Source organism: Notolepis coatsorum, assembly GCF_963971535.1.
Source record: "Notolepis coatsorum genome assembly, chromosome: 19".
Classification (NCBI taxonomy): Eukaryota; Metazoa; Chordata; class Actinopteri; order Aulopiformes; family Paralepididae; genus Notolepis; species Notolepis coatsorum.
The window spans coordinates 44,676,387-44,697,247 of NC_140183.1; the positions used below are offsets into that span (position 1 = coordinate 44,676,387).

The 20,861-nt window shown below is 46.3% G+C and overlaps 1 protein-coding gene and 1 long non-coding RNA gene across 2 annotated transcripts in view; one reads left to right on the plus strand and one right to left on the minus strand.

The window, feature by feature from the left end:
• thsd7ab (thrombospondin, type I, domain containing 7Ab) overlaps window positions 1-20,861 on the minus strand; it is a gene marked incomplete at its 5' end in the record, with an annotated part of 323,450 nt that overhangs the window by 202,722 nt on the left and 99,867 nt on the right.
• On the plus strand, window positions 18,780-20,860 carry LOC311246372. Its single transcript, XR_014620800.1, has 4 exons — window positions 18,780-19,007; window positions 20,208-20,277; window positions 20,402-20,510; window positions 20,710-20,860. It is a non-coding gene; the product is annotated as an uncharacterized lncRNA (long non-coding RNA).

Genomic DNA, 20,861 nt, shown 5'->3' on the forward strand with positions numbered 1-20,861 from the left:
CCTCTGCTACCCTGGTTACCCCTCAGCTACCCTGTTCCTTTGCTAGCCCCACTTTTGTTGTAGCTTCCCCTGCTAGCATGGCCCGGTACTTTTTGTTTGTTGCCTTGTTTTGTCCCCTGCCACTCTGTCTGTATTTTTGGGTCGCCCGGTGGCTCCCGTGGAGGGGGGAGTACTGTGAGGTTCGCCTTTCCCTTGACCTTTAATTCCCTGTCTCCTCACCTCACTAGCCCCCACCCTCACGTTCGTTTACTCTCGTTTGCTCTTCAGCAGCCACACCCTTGGACTACCTGTCATTATGTGTTTGATTGGTCTGGTGCCGAACACACACTTCTAGTTCGAGTATCAATTACCATCACGCACCTGATGTGTATTCTAATTAGCACCCCTGTGGGCTTTAAGTACCAGGCTCTTCCCCTCAGTCCTGGTCGGGTCGTTCCGTATCATATCTCTATCACCAAGACCCCTACGGGAGGTTCTCTGTCTGTAGGCTCCTACGGGAGTTTCTGTTTCTGTCTTTATGCTGTTTTCATCTCCGGCGTGAGATGCGCTCAAGCCTTCGCCTCCTGTCGCCGTTTGCCTGGAGGGAGACACTGTACTGCGCTCTCTAAACCTCTACGGGAGGTATTCCAGTGTTCCACTCCAGACCTCCGAGCCAGACGCGCTCTTCACTCCAGACGCGCATCCAGACGCGCATCCAGACCTCCGAGCCAGACGCGCTCTTCACTCCAGACGCGCATCCAGACGCGCATCCAGACCTCCGAGCCAGACGCGCTCTTCACTCCAGACGCGCATCCAGACGCGCATCCAGACCTCCGAGCCAGACGCGCTCTTCACTCCAGACGCGCTCTTCACTCCAGACGCGCATCCAGACGCGCATCCAGACCTCCGAGCCAGATGCGCTCTCCGTACCGGCGCATACTCAAAGCAGATGCGCACCACTCAGACCTCCGCGCCAGATGCGCTCTCCGTACCGGCGCGTACTCCAAGCAGACGTGCACCACTCAGACCTCCGCGCCAGATGCGCCCTCCGTACCGGCGCGTACTCCAAGCAGACGCGCACCACTCAGACCTCCGCACCAGATGCGCTCTCCTCCAGACGTCTAGCCTGCGCGCTCCTACTCCTCCCTGTAAGCAGCTCCAGCCCTCACCCTGTTCCAAGGCCTTACCCTGTTTTCTCTATCCCTGTCCCCAGCCCGCCTCCGCGGGCCTTTGTCCCTGTTTCCCCTCTCTAGTCCTCCTAGTCCTCCCTGTCCAGTCCTTCTAGTCCTCCTAGTCCTCCCTGTCCCCAGCCCGCCTCCGCGGGCCTCTGTCCCTGTTTCCCCTCTCTAGTCCTCCTTGTCCTCCCTGTCCAGTCCTTCTAGTCCTCCTAGTCCTCCTTGTCCAGTCCTCCTAGTCCTCCCTGTCCAGTCCTCCTAGTCCTCCCTGTTTCCTGCCCTGTTCCCTTGCCCTGGCCCTGTCCGTTAGCCTTCCCTTAGCCTTCCCCTTAGCCAGCTCGCCTCTTAAAGGCACTGTGCCTATTTTCCCAAGTTCATGTTTTCCTGTAATTTGTGTTCTCCCTTAAAGGGACAGTGCCGTTTTCTGTTGTTTTCAATAAATGCCCAGTTCTTGGCTTACTCTCATACCTGTCTTGTGTTGTGCGATTGGGGTCGGTTACAAACCATAACAGGATCCTTCCCAACGGTTTCTGGGTGCTTAGACGCCTGATGTCTCTTCAGCTTGCTGGGCTTCAGGCTCGAGTTTGCCAACTTTTCTCCACAAATCACACACTCAGGTTGTTTGTCTGGTCCCTCAGTGAAGCCCATGGTGATGTAATTTTCGCGATTGCTGTAGGTCCTAACTTTTTTTGCAGATGAGCTGCCGTCATCTCCTTTTCGTTTGTCACACATTTTCGCCTCTGGCGGCTGACTGCAGACGAGCCGAGAAAGTTAACTAGCGTGCTAGGCTAGCTACGGAAAGTGATACAGTCAACTGATTCGCGTTTTAGCGGCTACCCGGTAGCCTACTGTTAACGTTCAAAAATCATGTCTAGATGTTTATTTATTTATCTTAATTTTGTATTGTAGTGGAGAGACTATTCATGCTTCTGATGATATATGCTAATTAAATATTTCTCTGAAAGAAAACAAAAGAAAAAGAAAAAAAAAATACCTCAAATCATCTGTGGTCTGGCGGACCCCCTTGAGAACATTTGAAACTGTTTGGGGAGAGATTTCACACAGACACAACCAGGAATGAGGAAGATATGGATAGTGGTTTACAATTGTATCTCTTTGTTCCTGGATTGTAACCAGCTCTTCATAACAACTCATCAACAATAGTCTTCCGGGATTCTGAAATCGGGGAGGAGATAGCGGGGTGAGCAAATTAATGAATGTGGATGAGAGCCGTGATGTAAGTGATTGCAGCTATGGCTGTGGGGGTGCTGGAGACATGATCGAATAGACTTGTATGCGCCTGAATCTCCTGAACACGGCGCGACCCATTCCTAATCGATCAGAACTAAATCGCCCGAGAAAAAGCCCATTTTTAAGCACCTATTCCCCATGCACATGCGCAGATTGCCCACGGATTGTGACGCCAAGCACACCCGCCCTGGACTGTTCCATCAGAGGGGGGAGCTTCGGTGGTAGTGTGAGTGGCTATACAGACCACTGCACTTAAATATAAACATTAGTCTACCTGGAGACTCAATGAGGTAATTGTAGATGTCGCCATAAGACGCGTCTGGCCATTTAGTGGGATCATTGTTTCATTATCCTGTTCGGCTGAAAGGACACTGGCCACCGAAGCTCGCCCCTCTAATGGAACAGTCCAGGGCGGGTGTGCGTGGCATCACAATCTGTGGGCAATCTGCGCATGTGCATGGGGAATAGGTGGTTAAAAATTGGCTTTTTCTTGGCCGATTTAGTTCTGATCGATCAGGAATGCAACCACTTACATCACGGCTCTCATCCACATTCATTAATTTGCTCCCCGCAATCTCCTCCCCGATTTCAATGTAACGCGGAAGTGTAGTGGTCTATTGTAGCGCTCTACAAATTAAAGTTATTATTATTATTATTATCATTCTGTTTACAATTGAACATTCCATGAAAATTATCTATAAATTCTGCATCTTCTGAAACATTTATAAACAGAAAATTCATAAAAAATTACAAACAAAATTGATAAATTCCAGTAAATATTGCAATTTTGAAACTTTTTTTCTTCTCTTAAGTATCATAACTGGATTCAGTATCCCGAATAACCCCCAAAACAACTCCAACATTGTTGAAATTGATCAAGTAGTTTTTTTTCTTTTTTTAGCAGGCGCCCCGACCGAACTGTAGGAGTCGCTGTTTACAACGACCCGGACCCACCCCTCCAGCTTCTCCCACCCTCTAATACTGCCAATTGTATTAGTGTGAACGGCCAGCCAAGCTGGTGACAACCCCGGAGCTGTGAGCTGGATTCGAACAGGCGAATCGAGCCGCTCCGGGGTTTGGTGACGAACGCAATCTCCGTTACGCCACCTGACCGCCCGATCAAGTAGTTTCTGAGATTTGGCCATTTAGGCGATTATGCAAATGTTAGCTAATTATGCAAATAAAAAAAGTTGCCCAACATTTACAACTTAGCATCCGGCAGTTTCTGAGTGCTGGGGATCCATACTATCCATATCCATCATAAAACTTTGGTGGTTCCGAAATTTCCGGGTTCACAGTGGGGCTCTATGGGATGGCAAAGGACAGCACAGTCCCGGGTGTCGGTAGTGAGGAGCAGGTCATTGGTGACCTTAAGCAGGGCAGATTCTGTGCTGTGGTTGGCTCTGAAACCTGACTGAAATGTGTCCAGGATGTTATTCAAGTGCAGGTAGGGAGACAGCTGAGAGACAATAGCCTTTTCAAGGACCTTTGATAGGAATGGGAGCTTGGAGATTGGCCTGTAATTATTGAGCTGGGTCGAGTCTAGGTTGGGTTTTTTCAGAAGGGGCTGGACCACTGCATGTTTGAAGCAGGTTGGAACGGTACCAGTGACTAGGGAGGTGTTTATGATAGAGAGGATGCTGGGGCCAGTTGTGGGAAATACTTATTTGAGAAGAACAGAGGGAACTATGTCAAGGGGGGAGGTGGTTGGTTTCATGGCTGAGACTATATCTGTGAGAGTAGAGAGGGTGATGGGTTGAAAACAGGCCAGGGTGGATGAACAGGGCGGCGAGACATCTAAGCTACGTGTAGGTGGTGTGATGTTCTTTCTGATTACCTCAACTTTGTTTATGAAGAATTTTAAGAATTCCTCACATTTGGTTGGAGACACATCCAGGCTAGTTCTGGGGGGGGCTGATGAAAGAGTTAATGGTGGCAAAGAGGGTCCTGGGGTTTTGAGAGTTACGGATGAGGTCTGAGAAGTATGCGGCTCTCGCTGCTTTAACTGCTAACTGATATCTGATACGAGTGTCTCTAAGCATCTCGAGAGAGAGACATGGAGTCTCTCATTTTTCCACTTACGCTCTGCTCTCCTGTACTCTCTCCTCTGGGCTCTGGTGGTGTCATTTAGCCACGGCTGGCCTTTAGACTTTGTTTGTTTTTTTAGTCTAAGGGGGGCTACTGTGTCCAGAATGGAGAGGCAGGTGGAATTAAACAGGGATGTGAGTTCATCTATGTTAAGGTGGGAGGGAGAGGCTTCAATAGTATAGATGTTAGGGGCAGCTAGGAATGCGGAGGAAAACGTACTGGTTGTTAAGGGGTTAATGCTGCGGGAGGGACGCCCAGGGGAGGGGGATTTGGCTGGGGGGAGAGAGAGAGAGGAGGTGAACATTACGGCATAGTGATCAGAGGAGCATGCATTTTCATCAATATTCATATTTCATCATGAATATACTCACGGCTTAGAGCGCTCTCGACCAATCACAATGCGTGGTCGGACCTACCTGTTATATAAATATATATACATATATATATATATCTTTATTAAGCCTACAGTATATATCACAAGTAAGCTGCTATACCATGCTGTTATTGTGTTATTCTGTTGTATTGCATCTTCAGTGTTTCCCATACATAGCTTTATTTGTGGCAGCCCACCACAGTATGGCTCACCACACATGGATTTCCCGAAGTGATACATTAATAATGCCTGGTCTTGCATGTACAGTCTTTCCCACTGCTTAAAGGAACACGCGAACATTTTGGGAAATTAGCTTACCATCTTTTCCAGAGAGAGACAAGAAGATAGATACCAGTTTCCTCTCTGTGCGTTCAGTAGAAAGCTATCTGGCTGCACGTTAGCCTAGCTTAGCACAATGCAGGGAAGCGGACATGACCGGTTAGCCTACACTCTTAAAAAAAAATGTATTTTTACGGGACTTTCAATGTATTATTTTACAGATTACTTTTGTTTTTCTACTTTAAGTGTAAAATGCCATAAAAATACAGGAAATGCCATAAAAATACAGTAAATAACCTTTAATACAAATATTAACCATTAAATAAAGGTTGTAATCTGTAAATTGATTTAATAAGAAATTATCTTTTTTTTACAGGATTATTCCATTGCTTAATTGTCTTGAATGTTAAATTACATGTAAAACACCTAGAATATACATCATTTTACTGTATGTGAAAATAAGGCAACTTTCTGTTTTTTTGCTGTTAAACTTTAAATGTAATGTTAAATAATGTTAAAAAAGAGAATAATATAATTAAAAAACAGTAAAAACCTTCAGTTATTCTACAGGTAATTCTTTTTAAATACATGTATTTGCTTAATTGTGTTGAATGTTAAATTACATTGAATTGTATGTAAAAACACATAAGATACTCATCATTTTACTGTATGTGAAAATAAGGCAACTTTCAGTATTTAAAAAAAATACGATCAAACTCCTTCAATAAAGTGACAGAACTTAAAGTTCAGCAGTGAAACACTGTTATGTCACAGGTTTTTCCTACATTTATGATGAAACACCTTCAATTAAGTGACATAACTAAAAGTTCAGCAGTGAAACACTGTTATTTTACAAGGTTTCCCATAATTATTACAATCAAACTCCGTCAATAAAGTGACAGAACTTAAAGTTCAGCAGTGAAACACTGTTTTTTCACAGGTTTCCCCATTATTATTACAATCAAACCCCTTCAATTAAGTGACAGAACTCAAAGTTCAGCAGTGAAACACTGTTATTTCACAGGTTTTTCCTACATTTAAGATGAAACACCTTCAATTAAGTGACAGAACTTAAAGTTCAGCAGTGAAATACTGTCATTTGACAGTATTTTCCTAAATTATTACGATCAAACTCCTTCAATTAAGTGACAGAACTTAAAGTTCAGCAGTGAAACACTGTTATTTCACAGGTTTTTCCTACATTTACGATGAAACACCTTCAATTACGTGACATAACTTTAGTTCAGCAGTGAAACACTGTTATTTTACAGGTTTCCCCATAATTATTACAATCAAACTCCTTCAATTATGTGACAGAACCTCGTTCAGCAGTGAAACGCTGTTATTTGGCAGGTTTTTCCTACATTTACGATGAAACACCTTCAATTAAGTGACATAACTTAAGTTCAGCAGTGAAACACTGTTATTTGACAGTTTTTTCATACATTATTACAATCAAACTCCTTCAATAAAGTGACAGAACTTAAAGTTCAGCAGTGAAACACTGTTATTTCACAGGTTTTTCCTACATTTACGATGAAACACCTTCAATTAAGTGACAGAACTTAAAGTTCAGCAGTGAAATACTGTCATTTGACAGTATTTTCCTAAATTATTACGATCAAACTCCTTCAATTAAGTGACAGAACTTAAAGTTCAGCAGTGAAACACTGTTATTTCACAGGTTTTTCCTACATTTACGATGAAACACCTTCAATTACGTGACATAACTTTAGTTCAGCAGTGAAACACTGTTATTTTACAGGTTTCCCCATAATTATTACAATCAAACTCCTTCAATTAAGTGACAGAACCTCGTTCAGCAGTGACACGCTGTTATTTGGCAGGTTTTTCCTACATTTACGATGAAACTCCTTCAATAAAGTGACAGAACTTAAAGTTCAGCAGTGAAACACTGTTATTTCACAGGTTTTTCCTACATTTACGATGAAACACCTTCAGTTAAGTGACAGAACTTAAAGTTCAGCAGTGAAATACTGTCATTTGACAGTATTTTCCTAAATTATTACGATCAAACTCCTTCAATTAAGTGACAGAACTTAAAGTTCAGCAGTGAAACACTGTTATTTCACACGTTTTTCCTACATTTACGATGAAACACCTTCAATTACGTGACATAACTTAAGTTCAGCAGTGAAACACTGTTATTTTACAGGTTTCCCCATAATTATTACAATCAAACTCCTTCAATTAAGTGACAGAACCTCGTTCAGCAGTGAAACGCTGTTATTTGGCAGGTTTTTCCTACATTTACGATGAAACACCTTCAATTAAGTGACATAACTTAAGTTCAGCAGTGAAACACTGTTATTTGACAGTTTTTTCCTAAATTATTACAATCAAACTCCTTCAATAAAGTGACAGAACTTAAAGTTCAGCAGTGAAACACTGTTATTTCACAGGTTTTTCCTACATTTACGATGAAACACCTTCAATTAAGTGACAGAACTTAAAGTTCAGCAGTGAAACACTGTTATTTTACAGGTTTTCCCATTATTATTACAATCAAACTCCTTCAATTAAGTGACAGCACTTAAAGTTCAGCAGTGAAACACTGTTATTTTACAGGTTTTCCCATTATTATTACAATCAAACCCCTTCAATAAAGTGACAGAACTTAAAGTTCAGCAGTGAAACACTGTTATTTCACAGGTTTTTCCTACATTTACGATGAAACACCTTCAATTAGTTTCAAGTTTCAAGTTTCTTTAATAGTTGTCATACAGAAGTACAGAATACTTTTGTACAAAATGCTTCTTACTGTTGCGCTCCAGAGACTGTGCATGACAAGGTAAGTATGAAATAAAAACATAGTAAAAATTAGAAGTAAAAAAAGAGGTCACAGTGTTCAGTTTAGACATATGTACAATGTTCGTAGACGTAGTTACCATACAATATACAATACTGTGCAGTGTACTAATATACAATACTATATAGTGCAAGGCATAAATGGACGAGGTGCAGTTTAGGTACAATTCACAGTAGGTGTACGAGTTGTAGTGCAAATCCTTTATCAATAAATATAAAGTGTAAGTGTGTTTGTGTGATCTAAAGTGTGGAGAGTGGGTGCTGCAGTGTGTTGTTTGTTTGAGTGAGTGTGTGCGTGTGGGTGTGTGTGCTGTGTGCATTTGATGGTTGTTGCATAGTGATTATTGTTCGTTTAGCGATTATTGTTCGTTTAGCAGCCTGATGGCCTGGGGATAGAAGCTCCTTCTGAGTCTTTCTGTGCTCGCCATAAGACTCCGGTATCGCTTGCCTGACGGCAGCAGTTCAAAGAGGCAGTTGTTCGGGTGGCTCGAGTCCTTAATAATTCTCTTAGCCTTCCCCTTGCACCGCTTGTTGTAAATGTTCTGGAGGGTGGGAAGCCCCCCTCTAATTGTGCGTTCGGCTGAACGTGTCACTCTTTGTAGTCTGCTACGGTCTTGTGCAGTGCTATTCCCAAACCAGGAGGTGATGTTGCCGGTCAGGATGCTCTCTATTGTACATGAGTAGAAGTTCCTAAGGATCTTCTGACTGACTTGGAACTTCCTTAGGCGCCTGAGGAAGTAGAGGCGTTGTCGTGCCTTCTTCACAACACTGTCAATGTGTGTGGTCCATGTCAAGTCCTCGGATATGTGGGCTCCGAGGTACTTGAAACTGTTCACTCTCTCAACTGGTGCCCCGTCGATGCTGAGGGGGCTGTAGTCCTTGACCCCCGACCTCCTGAAGTCCACAATCATCTCTTTTGTTTTGCTGACGTTCAGGGAGAGGCAGTTCTCCTGACACCACTGTGACAGGTTCTCTACCTCTTCCAGGTAGGCCCTTTCGTCGTTGGCAGAGATCAGGCCCACCACTACTGTGTCATCAGCAAATTTGATGATGGTGTTGTTGTTCCGCTGTGCTACGCAGTCATGTGTGTACAGGGAGTAGAGGAGGGGGCTCAGAACACAGCCCTGGGGGGCCCCTATGTTGAGCGTGATGGATGAGGAGGTGCAGTTGCCGGCTCTTACCACCTGGTTTAAGGTGGTAACTTTAAGTGACAGCACTTAAAGTTCAGCAGTGAAACACTGTTATTTGACAGTTTTTTCCTAAATTATTAGCTAGCCTAGCTTAGCACAAGGGCTGGAAGCAGTAGGGAGCAGCTAGCCTAGCTCAGCACAAGGGCTGGAAGCAGTAGGGAGCAGCTAGCCTAGCTTAGCATGAGGGCTGGAAGCAGTAGGGACCAGCTAGCCTAGCTTAGCACAAGGACTGGAAGCAGTAGGGAGCAACTAGCCTAGCTTAGCACAAGGACTGGAAGCAGTAGGGAGCAGCTAGCCTAGCTTAGCACAAGGGCTGGAAGCAGTAGGGACCAGCTAGCCTAGCTTAGCACAAGGACTGGAAGCAGTAGGGAGCAACTAGCCTAGCACAAGGAATGGAAGCAGTAGGGAGCAGCTAGCCTAGCTTAGCACAAGGGCTGGAAGCAGTAGGGACCAGCTAGCCTACCTAGCTTAGCACAAGGACTGGAAGCAGTAAGGAGCAGCTAGCCTATAGCTTAGCACAAGGGCTGGAAGCAGTAGGGACCAGCTAGCCTACCTAGCTTAGCACAAGGACTGGAAGCAGTAGGGAGCAACTAGCCTAGCTTAGCACAAGGACTGGAAGCAGTAGGAAGCAGCTAGCCTAGCTTAGCACAAGAGCTGGATGCAGTAGGGACCAGCTAGCCTAGCTTAGCACAAGGGCTGGAAGCAGTAGGGACCAGCTAGCCTAGCTTAGCACAAGGGCTGGAAGCAGTAGGGAGCAGCTAGCCTAGCTTAGCATGAGGGCTGGAAGCAGTAGGGACTAGCTAGCCTAGCTTAGCACAAGGACTGGAAGCAGTAGGGAGCAACTAGCCTAGCTTAGCACAAGGACTGGAAGCAGTAGGGACCAGCTAGCCTAGCTTAGCACAAGGACTGGAAGCAGTAGGGAGCAACTAGCCTAGCTAGCTTAGCACAAGAACTGGACGCAGTAGGGAGCAACTAGCCTAGCTTAGCACAAGGACTGGAAGCAGTAGGAAGCAGCTAGCCTAGCTTAGCACTAGAGCTGGATGCAGTAGGGACCAGCTAGCCTAGCTTAGCACAAGGGCTGGAAGCAGTAGGGACCAGCTAGCCTAGCTTAGCACAAGGGCTGGAAGCAGTAGGGAGCAGCTAGCCTAGCTTAGCATGAGGGCTGGAAGCAGTAGGGACCAGCTAGCCTAGCTTAGCACAAGGACTGGAAGCAGTAGGGAGCAACTAGCCTAGCTTAGCACAAGGACTGGAAGCAGTAGGGACCAGCTAGCCTAGCTTAGCACAAGGACTGGAAGCAGTAGGGAGCAACTAGCCTAGCTTAGCACAAGGAATGGAAGCAGTAGGGAGCAGCTAGCCTAGCTTAGCACAGAGGCTGGAAGCAGTAGGGACCAGCTAGCCTACCTAGCTTAGCACAAGGACTGGAAGCAGTAAGGAGCAGCTAGCCTATAGCTTAGCACAAGGGCTGGAAGCAGTAGGGACCAGCTAGCCTAGCTTAGCACAAGGACTGGAAGCAGTAGGGAGCAACTAGCCTAGCTTATCACAAGGAATGGAAGCAGTAGGGAGCAGCTAGCCTAGCTTAGCACAAGGGATGGAAGCAGTAGGGACCAGCTAGCCTACCTAGCTTAGCACAAGGACTGGAAGCAGTAAGGAGCAGCTAGCCTATAGCTTAGCACAAGGGCTGGAAGCAGTAGGGACCAGCTAGCCTACCTAGCTTAGCACAAGGACTGGAAGCAGTAGGGAGCAACTAGCCTAGCTTAGCACAAGGACTGGAAGCAGTAGGAAGCAGCTAGCCTAGCTTAGCACAAGAGCTGGATGCAGTAGGGACCAGCTAGCCTAGCTTAGCACAAGGGCTGGAAGCAGTAGGGACCAGCTAGCCTAGCTTAGCACAAGGACTGGAAGCAGTAGGGAGCAACTAGCCTAGTTTAGCACAAGGACTGGAAGCAGTAGGGAGCAGCTAGCCTATAGCTTAGCACAAGGGCTGGAAGCAGTAGGGACCAGCTAGCCTACCTAGCTTAGCACAAGGACTGGAAGCAGTAGGGAGCAGCTAGCCTAGCTTAGCACAAAGGCTGGAAGCAGTAGGGACCAGATAGCCTAGCTTAGCACAAGGGCTGGAAGCAGTAGGGACCAGCTAGCCTAGCTTAGCACAAGGACTGGAAGCAGTAGGGAGCAACTAGCCTAGCTTAGCACAAGGACTGGAAGCAGTAGGGAGCAGCTAGCCTAGCTTAGCACAAGGGCTGGAAGCAGTAGGGACCAGCTAGCCTAGCTTAGCACACGGGCTGGAAGCAGTAGGGACCAGCTAGCCTAGCTTAGCACAAGGACTGGAAGCAGTAGGGAGCAACTAGCCTAGTTTAGCACAAGGACTGGAAGCAGTAGGGAGCAGCTAGCCTATAGCTTAGCACAAGGGCTGGAAGCAGTAGGGACCAGCTAGCCTACCTAGCTTAGCACAAGGACTGGAAGCAGTAGGGAGCAGCTAGCCTAGCTTAGCACAAGGAATGGAAGCAGTAGGGAGCAGCTAGCCTAGCTTAGCACAAGGAATGGAAGCAGTAGGGAGCAGCTAGCCTAGCTTAGCACAAGGGCTGGAAGCAGTAGGGACCAGCTAGCCTAGCTTAGCACAAGGACTGGAAGCAGTAGGGAGCAGCTAGCCTAGCTTAGCACAAGGGCTGGAAGCAGTAGGGACCAGCTAGCCTAGCTTAGCACAAGGACTGGAAGCAGTAGGGAGCAGCTAGCCTAGCTTAGCACAAGGGCTGGAAGCAGTAGGGACCAGCTAGCCTAGCTTAGCACACGGGCTGGAAGCAGTAGGGACCAGCTAGCCTAGCTTAGCACAAGGACTGGAAGCAGTAGGGAGCAGCTAGCCTATAGCTTAGCACAAGGGCTGGAAGCAGTAGGGACCAGCTAGCCTACCTAGCTTAGCACAAGGACTGGAAGCAGTAGGGAGCAGCTAGCCTAGCTTAGCACAAGGAATGGAAGCAGTAGGGAGCAGCTAGCCTAGCTTAGCACAAGGGCTGGAAGCAGTAGGGACCAGCTAGCCTAGCTTAGCACAAGGGCTGGAAGCAGTAGGGACCAGCTAGCCTAGCTTAGCACAAGTTGCAGTTTGCATACCAGCTAGCCTAGCTTAGCACAAGCTGCAGTTTGCATATCAGCAGAACATCGGTGTGGAGGATGCCATAATCTACATGGTCCACAAGGCCTATCTACATCTGGAGAAGCCGGGCAGGTCAGTGAGGGTAACATTCTTTGACTTTTCTAGTGCCTTCAACACTATTCAGCCTCCACTACTGGCTGAGAAGCTGTCAGTGATGGGGGTGGAGGACGACTTGGTGGCCTGGATCTTCAACTACCTCACTGGCAGACCACAGTCTGTCAAACTGCAGGGGTGCCACTCCGACGTGCTGATCTGCAACACTGGAGCCCCCCAGGGAACTATATTGGCACCCTTTTTATTCACCCTGTACACCTCAGACTTCCGCTTCAGCTCCGGGAACTGCCATCTCCAAAAGTTTTCTGATGACTCCTCCATCGTTGGATACATCACCAACGACAACGAGGAGGAGTACAGAGCTGTGGTGGAGAGATTCACAGAGTGGAGCAAGGAAAACCACCTACAGCTCAACATCAGCAAGACGAATGAGATGGTGGTGGACCATCGGCGGAGCAAGAGGAAGCCCTCAACTCCCATCATCATCCAGGGGGAGGAGGTGGAAAGGGTGGCGAATTACAAATTCCTGGGTGTTCTCATGAACAACAAACTTGACCTGACGGACAACACAGAGGCCCTCTACAGGAAGGGACAGAGCAGACTGTTCTTCCTGAGAGGGCTCAGGTCTTTTAATGTCTGCAGCAAACTGCTGCAGATGTTCTACCAGTCTGTGGTGGCGGGTGCCCTCTTTTTCGCTGTGGTATGCTGGGGGGGCAACACCAACACAGACAAAATAAACAAACTGGTAAAAAAAAAGCAAGCTCTGTGGTGGGAGCGGACCTGGACCGTCTGCAGGTGGTGGCAGAGGGGAGGACGAGGAGGAAGCTGCATGCTATCCTTGAGAACCCCTGCCACCCCCTCTATGATGAGCTGACCGCAATGCGGTCCACGTTTAGCCACAGACTCATCCCCCCCCGACATACCACAAAGCGCTTTGGGCAGTCCTTTGTGCCGGTGGCAATCAGGCTCCACAACCAAGCAGGGCCAGGACGGGCCAACTGCTGTGAACTGGACGAGCTGGGTTGTGGACTGTAACAAATTAATTTAATTATTTAACAACACATTCATGATTGGACTTGTTTCTTTTTCACCACTTTTTAGCTCTTTTTAGTCCTATTTTCGCTATTTCTATCCCTGTGTACTTGTCCGTCTTGTTTTTAACACATGTATGTTATGTATAAACTGTTTTTTAATTGCTGTTTTTAAATTGCTGTTACGCTGCTTATGCTGTAAATGACATCTTGATCTCCCCTCTGTGATAAATAAAGGGTTTCAATTCAATTCAGTAGGGACCAGCTAGCCTACCTAGCTTAGCACAAGGGCTGGAAGCAGTAGGGACCAGCTAGCCTAGCTTAGCACAAGGACTGGAAGCAGTAGGGAGCAACTAGCCTAGCTTAGCACAAGGACTGGAAGCAGTAGGGAGCAGCTAGCCTAGCTTAGCACAAGGGCTGGAAGCAGTAGGGAGCAACTAGCCTAGCTTAGCACAAGGGCTGGAAGCAGTAGGGACCAGCTAGCCTAGCTTAGCACAAGGACTGGAAGCAGTAGGGAGCAACTAGCCTAGTTTAGCACAAGGACTGGAAGCAGTAGGGAGCAGCTAGCCTAGCTTAGCACAAGGGCTGGAAGCGGTAGGGACCAGCTAGCCTACCTAGCTTAGCACAAGGACTGGAAGCAGTAGGGAGCAGCTAGCCTAGCTTAGCACAAGGGCTGGAAGCAGTAGGGACCAGCTAGCCTAGCTTAGCACAAGGACTGGAAGCAGTAGGGAGCAACTAGCCTAGCTTAGCACAAGGACTGGAAGCAGTAGGGAGCAGCTAGCCTAGCTTAGCACAAGGGCTGGAAGCAGTAGGGACCAGCTAGTCTACCTAGTTTAGCACAAGGACTGGAAGCAGTAGGGAGCAACTAGCCTAGCTTAGCACAGGGACTGGAAGCAGTAGGGAGCAGCTAGCCTAGCTTAGCACAAGGGCTGGAAGCAGTAGGGACCAGCTAGCCTACCTAGTTTAGCACAAGGACTGGAAGCAGTAGGGAGCAGCTAGCCTAGCTTAGCACAAGGGCTGGAAGCAGTAGGGAGCAGCTATCCTAGCTTAGCACAAGGACTGGAAGCAGTAGGGAGCAGGGGATCATCCCTATGTTCCCCGGGTCCTATGTTCCCCGGGTCCTATGTTCCCCGCTTGATTGATTAATAGATTGAAATTTTTATAAATTTTTATTATTTTATTAATAATTAATGTCCGCCTTGTTTCGAACTGGTTAAGCTTAGGCCCTCTTTCGAACTGGTTACGGTTAGAGTTTGAAATCAGGGCTGGTGGTCTAACATTTTCAATCAATCAAAGTGGGGAACATAGAACCCGGGGAACATAGGACCCGGGGAACATAGACATGCTCCCGGGAGCAGCTAGCCTAGCTTAGCACAAGGGCTGGAAGCAGTAGGGACCAGCTAGCCTAGCTTAGCACAAGCTGCAGTTTGCATACCAGCTAGCCTATAGCTTAGCACAAGCTGCAGTTTGCATATCAGCAGAACATCGGTGTGGAGGATGCCATAATCTACATGGTCCACAAGGCCTATCTACATCTGGAGAAGCCGGGCAGCTCAGTGAGGGTAACATTCTTTGACTTTTCAAGTGCCTTCAACACTATTCAGCCTCCACTACTAGCTGAGAAGCTGTCAGTGATGGGGGTGGAGGACGACTTGGTGGCCTGGATCTTCAACTACCTCACTGGCAGACCACAGTCTGTCAAACTGCAGGGGTGCCACTCCGACGGTGCTGATCTGCAACACTGGAGCCCCCCAGGGAACTGTATTGGCACCCTTTTTATTCACCCTGTACTAGCTTAGCACTGGAAGCAGTAGGGAGCAACTAGGAGATCTGGGAAGATGCTTATCAGAGGGGGAAATGGCTGATTTGATGTGCCGTTCTGCAGAGGCCTTGGAACTCATTCACATACAGAACAGACACACACACACACACACACACACACACACACACACACACACACACACACACACACACACACACACACACACACACACACACACACACACCCTTGCATTGCTGCACTATACACTATTCCGTCCATTGCAAGTCAATGCCCCCCCCCCCCCCCCCCGCTCCATCCATTAACTCAACTGGACTGTCACTGTAATATTTATGTACAGTTGTACAGTGTCCCCCACCCACCCCTCCTACCCAACCCCCCCACCCCACCCACCCAACCACCTCCAATGTACAGTCCCCCCCCCCCCCCACTCCACCTACCCAACCTCCTTCAATGTACAGTTTCTACAGTATGTATGAGCTGCGAGATACCCTGAATTTCCCCAAGGGGATTAATAAAGTATCTATCTATCTATCTATCTATCTATCTATCTATCTATCTATCTATCTATCTATCTATCTATCTATCTATCTATCTATCTATCTATCTATCTATCTATCTATCTATCTATCTATCTAGCAACACCAGCTAGCCACACCAGCTGCTAGCCACTCCAGCTAGCATCTGTAATATCACATCAGATGTTGTAATCTCACAGTAGCATTATGAATATTTCACATAATTAAATTATTATTTCACAATAAAATAGTCCCCCCCCCACCCCACCTATACCCAACCCCCACCCACCTCCCCCAATGTACAGTTTATTCGTCAAATGTACTCTATTTTTTTTCTTTTTTTTGTAAATACAGTACTGTATTTGTAAATCTGGTATGTCATAAATGTATAGATGTAGCAGTACTGTCTGTATGTCGTGTATGTCATATGTTATGATGAATTGAAAATGGGGGACCCTGATGTAAACAAGACGAAAGTCTTTCTCTGGTCTGCATCCCCTTAACAATTGTATGTATTGAGCTGTACTGTACTGTACCCATTCTGCAATCTGTTAATAAAGTTTTCAATCAATCAATCAAAGGTGAGTTCAGACTTGTTCACCCAGAATGCATTGCACCTGTGCTCCGCCTCCGCCTCCCAGACTGCACTGCACTTGTGCCCCGCCTGCGTGTACCTGTTCCGCAACAGTAAGTGACTTCCGGGGTAGGCCTGATTGGCCCCGACAGGCACGTGACGCGGCAAACTCAGGACGCGCAACGAGGCTGCTGAGAGCTGTCGCGCGGAAATAGGCTGTCTATTGCCATTCTCTAACACAAACTCTAACCTTAACCAGCTCCTTAACAGCGCCTAAACTTAACCGTTCTAACCTTAACCAACTCCGAAACAATGCCTAACCTTAACCTTAACCATGCCTAACCTTAACCATAGAAAGAATATTGCCATTCTCTAAGACAAACTCTAACCTTAACCAGCTCCTTAACAGCGCCTAAACTTAACCGTTCTAACCTTAACCAACTCCGAAACAATGCCTAACCTTAACCTTAACCTTAACCATGCCTAACCTTAACCGGCGAAAGAATACACGTTAAAAAAAAAATCACGTTAAAAAAAAAAGATTTGATGGGATTCGAACTGACCAACAACAGACCGCAGGATCGCAGGACCGCTGCTCTGCCAGGTGAGCTATAGCGCCGAATGAGAGTCATGGCGTATTTGGACGGTTACGTAATTCCGTAAGCTCTGCCGCTCGGCTCCGCGGAGCGTGCCGCGCGGCAGAGAAAGTTGCGCGTCACGTGCCTGTCGGGGCCAATCAGGCCTACCCCGGAAGTCACTTACTGTTGCGGAACAGTTACACGCGCCCCGCCTCCCAGAATGCACCTGTGCGGCAGTTTCCTGCCAGCTACCTCATGTCTCTCTGCATCGGACTGGTGAGTACTGCATGGCAATAAAGTCGATTATGTTGTATGTTGTATGTTGTATGTTGTATGTATGCTTTCGATTGCAAACGCCAGCGGAGTAGTGCCGTGTTCGTTTTTACATGGTAGAGAATATTATATTAACCGTTATGCATGCCTGCTAGCTGAAGCTAATTTAGCTAGTAGCGTTAGCAGTTAGCTATAATGAATGTTTCTTGATTTTGGTGTTTAGTGATATCCACCTGTTGCATATACTGTTATACATTTTATGTAGGCTAACGTCAGTAACGTTTCAAAATGTGGCTTATGCTGTATTCTTTAACAGGATACACTGGCACAATCAGTTAGCTTAGCATTGCTGCTACCATTATGCTGGCTTGCTAAAAAGTCATGGTACACCAACAACATGGCAGGGTGCAGGCATACAGGCCGGGCCTGTCTCTCCCTCCCCCCATTATGTGTTTGTGCTTAAAACAGTGAATGATGACCGCATGTTCTCAGAGCATTTTCAGAGCACTGTTAAACTGTTAAATGGTCATTTTAAAACTAATATAAGAAATTAATGTATATAGTGGTATATTTATGAGGGGGAAAAAATATTTGCAACAGCTTTTAACATTTATACAGGTAGGTTATTGATAACTAATTCTGTTATGAGTGTCATATTACAGTGACATTCATACAGTATCCTTTAATTTCACATAATTAAATTATTATTTCACAATAAAATACTGTAATCAAAATCCTCTGTAATATCACATCAGATTTTGTAATCTCACAATAACATAGCAATATTTCACATTTAATTATTATTTCACAATAATAGTAATCAAAATCGAAAGGCACATTTGCATATTATTGGTATCTAGGGACATCTATGGACCTCAGGGAATGTATTCACATTGTCAGAAATATTGTGTCTATTACTAGGCTTGCTTAAATTGTGATGAAACAAAGGAGAATATGAATTATGATTTTTCTTTGCATCTTTGACAGTGAATAACACCATGCTAATAATGACCAAACATTAAAAACTGTGCCACTGATCTCGTTCAGTCCCCTCTTGAGATCATGTGTAAAAAGAAATCTAAGGAAATTAATAAAGGGAAGATGATTAAACCGAAATGTGGCTGGGCTCGACCCGTAGTGTTTTTTTTACCTGTGCCATCTGAGAACAGCGCGCCCGTGTGTGTGTGTGGCCAACATGCCGGGAGGCTGCCGTTTTAATGAGCTCTGGCTTGGAGATATAAAATATAATTCATGGTTAAAAAGAGGAGAACATCCCAGAGTAGGCGTGTGCAAAATATGCAGAAAGGACTTGCAGATTTTTACCATGGGGGAGTCTGCACTTTCGAGCCACATGAAAGGTGAGCCAATGAGCCATGGATGTTATTAACGTGTCTCGGCCTGGCTCGCCAGGTACTACTAAGTTCGAGACTACAAGTGCTCCACACCTGTCTCCGTAAATGTTCGTTATAAAAATAGCACTTCAATAATCGAAACAGGCAGAATACACTATTGGAATTACAAACTCGTGTTTACCGGACTCTGTTTTTCACTGCAGTGTTTTGAAATAGGCAGCATGTAGCCTAGCCTAACGTTAGCTAATTCCCTTCCATGTATTCCCTCTCTCTCCCTCCCTCCTAGCAGAGGCGATGGTCCAGGGTCAGCAGCAGCACGTCCTACCAGAGTGGGAGGCCGTGGTTCAGGGTCTGTCCCCAGAGCAGCAGCGGAGTTACCGCCGGGAGCAACAGCTGAGGAACCGCCTGGCCCAGCAGCAGCAACTGAGGTACCGCCTGGCCCAGCAGCTGAAGAACCGTCTGAACCAACTGCTGACCCTAGTGTTCTCGCTGCACCGCGAAAGCAGATCACGACTGCTGCTGGATTCTGTTGCTGCCCGAGGTAGGTTGACAAGTTAATATAATGTATTATATATGATGCCAAGTCTACATAATTTTGGTTGTTTATAGCACAATAACATCTGATTTAATGTGATGGAAGAAATGAAATAATCATTTTGAGTAAATATTTAATTTACCACAGCCGCATAAGATGCTGGAAAATCTTGAAAATGCACCTTGAAAATGCTTGAAAAGTGCTTGCATTGGGGCGGTTAGGTGGCCGAGCGGAGATTGCGTTCGTCACCAACCCCGGAGCTGTGAGCTGGATTCACCTGTTCGAATCCAGCTCACAGCTCCGGGGTTGTCACCAGCTTGGCTGGCCGTCCACACTAATACAATTGGCTGTATTAGAGGGTGGGAGAAGATGGCGGGGTGGGTCCGGGTCGTTGTAAACAGCGACTCCTACAGTTCGGTCGGGGCGCCTGCTAAGCACGGATAGGACTTGAGGGGGATAGTGTGATCCTCCCACACGCTACGCCCTCTCAATGAGAATCCGCGCTGCCAGGTGAAAAGAAGCGGTGATTGGCTGGACGTGTGTCGGAGGAAGCACGTGGTAGCCTCCACTCTCCCAGATGATCTGACTGTGGGGGGTAAGTGCGCAGCGACCAGGAAGGGACTGGGAATTGGCATACGACTAACATTGGGATGGGAGAAAATCGGAGGAAAAATGGAGGGGGAAAAAGATCAATAAAAAAAAGAAAAGTGCTTGCATTTTGCCTTGGAAAAGGTGTACAAACCCTGATTATCCCGAATAATAACAGTTATTGAAATAATTTATACAGAACTCTGAACCTTGAATCCCATTATAATCTTCCAGGAAGTGTAGTTCAGAAAAATTCCCACAGTTCAAAATTTTCAAAATGGTCGCCCTCTCAGAATATACTTCAGCAAATCGAAAAGTTAAATCTATCTAATGGCACTTTTAACCTATTGCTAAACTAACGTATTGATGATAATATACATTCTACATGCTTTTGTGACATGTTGGTGATGTTAATACTTGAATACGTTTGATATTAAAAACGCAAATCTTATGCAACACTCGGGTGGAACAGGTTAAACTGCTGGTTGTGTGTCCCATTCACAGCTCAGTAAGTGCTGCATCCATCTCGACTCCTGTGTCTGTTATTTACACAGGACAGAAACACAGTGGTCACATTTGCTTCACTGATTCTAATTTTTTTTTTCTTTTCTTTAATAGGTTGAAGGTTCATCATCCTTACACAGCTTGCACAGGGAGAGATCTTATGTCCCATAGGTGATGAACAGAAGTAAGCTCAACACTGCAGTGATGAGTGAAATTATTGGTTCTGTGTTTCAGGTTCATGGTAGAGGGGTCTACAGTCAAATTGTGAACTTATCATTTAACAGCATCATTTTTTTTTTGCTGTTTAGTGTTAGTCTCCTTGTATTTAAAGAAGGCTAGACGCCGCAGAGAGGGAAGACGACACACTGGAGTGGCAGGAGAGTCCAGACTGACGAGAGGTCCTGTCAACCAATACGGGTATGTGTAGAGGTGGCAAAACAGCGCCAGTGTCCTCTCCATTCACACTCCATTGGGAGCAATTAGGGGTTACAGGGGCACTGCCATGCTAGACTAACTTAGGTTATTTGGATTGAATGTTTAAATTATGTATAGATTTTGTAAAATATCATTTCCCCCAATAGTATTGAGTTAACCTATGATTCCTTCCTATCCCTAGGTGTGTGAGGTGGGGCCCAGCAGACATACCGGACGGGGAGGCATGCAATCTACTTTACTTTTGGTGGGGCTTTTCTCCCACTTTGGCCTCCTGACAGACACTGATGCCCTTCAAAAGATCCAAGATGCCCTGGGTCAGAGAGGACGGACCAT